General features: G+C 50.6%; 1 pseudogene; it reads right to left on the reverse strand.

Moving 5' to 3' along the window:
• Positions 1-1565: 1565 nt before the first annotated feature.
• Positions 1566-1795, reverse strand: LOC128775821 (U2 spliceosomal RNA; annotated as a pseudogene).
• Between the last annotated feature and the right edge of the window lie 3348 nt (positions 1796-5143).

A 5143-nucleotide genomic window follows, 5' to 3' on the forward strand; every position in this document is an offset into this window, starting at 1 on the left:
AGGAGAGGGTGGCAATTCTGTCTACTCACCGTTGCCAGCATTCTTTTTTCCCCACCGAGAGCAGTGACAAATTGTTTTCTTTTTCTTTTTTTTCAGTTTGGAAGAAAGTACCCACAAAGTACTTAAATCAGGGGTAAAACAAACCTGACAGCCAGACAACTGGGTCACCCTGTCTCTTTAGCAGCTGCCACTCATGGGTGTTGAATCAATACCATTGAACCCCCGGACTTCCCAGACTGGACACGTCCAGATGCCCAGCTCTGAGACAGGGGATGCTGGGGGGGGGGGGGGGGGGGCAGGGCTGGACCAGCCGCGGCTGGACCTGTGAGACGGTGACCAAGCCATAGGGCACCCAGGGCCATGTGGCAGGATGGCAGGCAGAATTCAAAACGGCAGCCCCTCAAGGCAGAGTAAGAGCAAGGTCCTGAGACAGAGAGCTCAGTGGGCCAGATAAATAGGAAGAAAAAAGCACTGGGTTACTAGAGGTGAGAAATCCAGATGGGCATGGGAATTTCTGAATTCCATAGCAACCAAACAACGAACGATCCTCGATACAGAAGCCAGATAGATCCTAGCCCACAGAGGAGCTTCCCATACACTTCCTTTTAAGGATGGAACCGTTTTAATACTTGGTAAATGACACACAGGAGCCCTTAACAAACGAAGCTGTACAAGTGGCCATTAAGCATATGAAACGGGTCTCAAGTTTTTGAGTCATCAGGGAAATGAAATTGAAACCATCGAGAGAAACCATTTCATGCCACCGGCTGGCTCACCTCAGAATGGTACCACCTGCTGGGGGGGGGAAGGCAAAATGGTAGAATCGGTTTGGAAAATGGTTTGACAGGTTCTTATAAAGCTAAACATATCTACAACTACCCTGTGATCCAACGGTTCCATTCTCAGACATTTACCAATCCCCCCCCACAAAAGAAAACATGTCCACAAAACGATCTGCGTATGAATGTTCGTAAACAATTTTATTTATAAAGCCCCAGTCTGAAAACAACTCAAATGTCCATCAACTTGAGACTAGAGAAAGAAATTTTCCGTGTCATGAAATACATTCAGCAAGTTACAAGAAAGAACTAATGGTGTATGCAATAGGGAGAAGGAACCTCCCAGGCGTTACGCTAAGCAAAAGAATCCACGGTCGTCACTGTGTAATTCAAGGACAGTCCAAAACTAATCTGTGGGGATGGAAATCGACGTGTGGCTGGGGGTGGAGAAAGTTACTCGGGGGACATGAGGGAACTTGCCGGGCTGATGAAAATTTTCTGTATCTTGTTTTGGGTGCCGGTTCCAAGAGTATAGACAACTGTCAAAATCTATCGAGCCGAACACCTAAGATCGCTGCACCTGGCTGTGTGCCAATTACATCTCAGTTAAAACAAAGTCATCGGCGAATTGGAGTCTCCAGGTCTAGGATGACAGATGCAGAGCCTACCTACTGATACTGCTGCTTCTGCTCCCATGGCAGACATTATTAATCGATTTCAGCATTCTGTGCCTGGGGTGTCAGTGGCGCTTCAACATACGTCAAAGCGTGGCTGTGAGAGTGCCACAATCAGTCCACCCACATGGTAGGAGCCAAAGCCAAGGGAACGATATTGCTGCTCCTGTGACCCTTGACTTGTTTCTCTGGTTTGGGGACGCCTGGGGACATGAAAAAAAAAATTTTTTTTTAAATAAAAATGTAAATTCCATTACAGAGAAGGGTTACAGTAGTTCATATCCCACTTTCCTACTCCCACCGCTACTCCACTTGATCTTAGCCAAAAGGCCGAGAAGCGATTACTCCCACCGCTAGGGCCATGGGATGTATTTCCTTCTCTTCTGTTGTCCCAGGTACAAATCTAACATACAAGCGTGGGTCCTGTTTCTCACTCTTCCACGCATTTTTCTCGGTTATTAACGGCTTTCATCGCTTCCTTTTTTTTTTTTAATTTTTTTTTAACGTTTATTTATTTTTGAGACAGAGAGAGACAAAGCATGAATGGGGGAGGGTCAGAGAGAGAGACACAGAATCCGAAACAGTCTCCAGGCTCTGAGCTGTCAGCACAGAGCCCGACGCGGGGTTCAAACTCACAGACCGCGAGATCATGACCTGAGCCGAAATCGGCCGCTTAACCGACTGAGCCACCCAGGCGCCCCAATCGCTTCCTATTTTTTTAAACGGTGGCCTCGTTCTCTGAGGTACTGCACTGTCGTTTGCTGACCCTTTCCTACGGTAGCAACCACCCCTCTTCCCTTTTCATTCGTACGTTTTTGGGGGTAGGTTTTGGGTTATGGGCTATAGTCAACCTTCACCGAGTGCCTGCTATGTGTGTCTTTATAACCACTGTTTGGGACAGGCACTAACTATGCTTTACAGATAGGGAAACTGAGGCACAGGGACATTAGGGTCACACAAGGCTACATCACCAGTATGTGGCAGAGTTTGGACTGAACGAGGTACCTGCTCTTTGAGAGTAGCAAGCAGGAAAGCCAATGCACTCCTCTCTGGAGAGCAGGGTGCCGCGGGGGGTGGGGGTGGGGGGTGGGTTTGTCTGGAGGAAGCTGCTTCTCTTGGCCTACTGTCACCAGCCAGAGCAGCCCGTGCCCCCCTATCTGCTCCCAGCTGGCCCTCCTCAGCACCCAGAGAATGGCTTGATTTGTTATCGGGACGCATTCCATGCGAATTCACTCCAATGATTCCTATGGGCCACTGGGTGGCTCGAGGTTAACTCAACAATCCAGAAGCTTCCATCAAAGAAATAGATGCCAGGAACATCCTGCCCTCAATGTCTTCCAGTCCATGGTTCTCCTCTGCTCAAGTCTTAGGGACAGAACTGTGGATGCTGTAAAGTATTATTTAATTATTGGGAGAGATTCAGGCTTGTTTTTTTGTTTGTTTTTAACTAAGACTGGGCATTGGTTGCTCATGGGTTCTCTTGTGGCCTCTTTCTTAGCAAAGAAAGCACTGTGAGTAGCCGGGGGGCTTATTCTGAGCCCTTCTCACCATATATGAAATGGGCTAATAATGTCCATCTCATGCGCCTGGCATGCGGGGAAATGACTTAGCCTATGCTGAGCCCTGAGCTGGTAACTGGCTGTTTCCTTGTTCTGCCCAGAGGAAAGGGCTGCTGCCCGACAAGCAGGCTCTTTTCTTTTCAGCAAAACTTCAACTTTTCCATCAAAATGCTTGCTGGGGCACCTGGGTGGCTCAGTCGGTTGAGCATCTGACTTTGGCTCAGGTCGTGATCTCACGGTGGTTTGTGGGCTCGAGTCCCACGTCGGGCTCTGTGCTCAGAGCCTGGAGCCTGCTTCAGATTCTGTGTGTGTGTGTGTCTCTCTCTCTCTCTGCCCCTCTCCCTGCTTGCATGCGCACGCTCTCTCCCTCTAAGATAAACAAACAGTAAAGAAAATGCTTGCTGATTACAGCTTCTAGATCACCTTTCCAGTTAGCCGTGGAAGATACTGGCCCACCAGATGCTTACAGTCAAACAATTTTCAGGGTATGGTGGAATTATTTAGGGGTATTTGCCCTACCTCTCCCCCTTCTCTAAAACCTGCCCCCAGCTCTCCTCCCGTGGGCTGGGCACCATGGACTCAGGTGTCCACTCTGCCCCTGTCCCCTCTGGCCAGGGCTGCTGGGCCACAAGGGTTACCCATATAACCAAACGCTGTGAAATCCAGTGGCTTAAACGACGATTTCTTATCACTCACTAGTCTGTGGGTTGAATTGGGCTCAGCTGAGCAGTTTCTACTTAGAGTCTCTCAAACCATTCCTGTCAGATGGTGACTGGGGTCTTCAAGATGGCTCATGCTCATGGCTGGTGGTTGGTTCAGGCTGCTGGCTGGGAGCTCGGCTGCGGCTGTCAATCTGCGTGCCCACACATGGCTTCTCCACGTGACTCGGGGGCTTCTCGTGGCACCGGAGCCAGGTTCTGAGGGCAACTGTCTCCGAGGTAAACTTTCCAAGAGACTCAGTCATGGAGGCTTCAAGGCTTCCTCTGATCTAAGGGGATGTATACTGAGAGGCATGGCCATTAGTGGCAGGAGGGACATTTTGGGGAAACCAGCTACCTCATTTAAAGGTTCAATATTCCCCAATGACATTGTCATAAATGGTTCTCTGTGCCTGGTAATGTACCACCTACTTACCTGTCTTCTCATTTCATCCTTACAATGATCTTCGGAACTCCCACTTTCGAGATGAAGAAAGCAGTCACAGACAGGTTAAGTAACCTGGCCAGGGTCCCTTTAACTCCCCGGCCAGTTCTCTCTGCCTCGTGGTTTGTAAGAACCAGAGTGCTACCGTCTATTGCAACCCTGCCCGCGTCCCTAGCATGAGGCCGGGTCCCCGGAGGAGGCTACACGTGAAACCCAGGTCTCTGAGAGCTCACCGAAAGAAAGGATTGCTTTGGGTCCACTTCCCCGGCGTGATTCACAGGACTTGAGAAATGCAAACACCTTCTCACTTACTGACAGTGTGCATGCAAGACGGGCAAAATTCTCTCCTCCAGCAGCCAGCTTCGAGAAGGGAAGTGTGAGACCAGAGCACCCGGGAGCAGCTCCCCGGCGCCCCCCCTCCCGCTGCCGCTGCCGAAGGCAGTTGGCGTCCACGCTTTGCTGGCAGGCAGCGTGTTTGAGACTGTGCGGTCACAGAGTGGGATCTCGACAGCGGAGCAGGCCCGGAATTCATCTTTTCCACCATCAGCATGTAGATCGACTCCAGCCCATCTGAGCATGCACCTGCCCACACCGAAACAGCATCAAACACCCCTAAACATCCCCTTTGTGGAGGAGCTCGTGAGAACCAATTGCCATGACCAAAGTCCTTCCTCCCCCCACCCCCCCAGGATCTTCCTCTCCCAGGGCAGCGTGGAGGGAGTTTTCCCTGGCCTGCTGGTCATCCAGCCCTGCCTCGGTGGGGGAGGGAATCCTGGAGCCTGCCAGCTGCCTCTTTTAGTCACCCCCCTCACAGCTGCTGTTCCGCCCAGCACTTTACAGTTTATAAAGCCCCTTTCGCATACTCCCCCCTCCCGTGACACTCTCCAGAGACCCTGGGGGGGTGGGCATTATTTTTATTTTACGGGAAAGGAAAAGCAAGTGGGAAGAGGAAGGGTAAGTGGCTCGAGGAAATGTAATGAGTAAAGGT

This window comes from Panthera pardus, unplaced genomic scaffold, assembly GCF_024362965.1.
Source record: "Panthera pardus isolate Hobbes unplaced genomic scaffold, ASM2436296v1 HiC_scaffold_8, whole genome shotgun sequence".
NCBI lineage: Eukaryota > Metazoa > Chordata > Mammalia > Carnivora > Felidae > Panthera > Panthera pardus.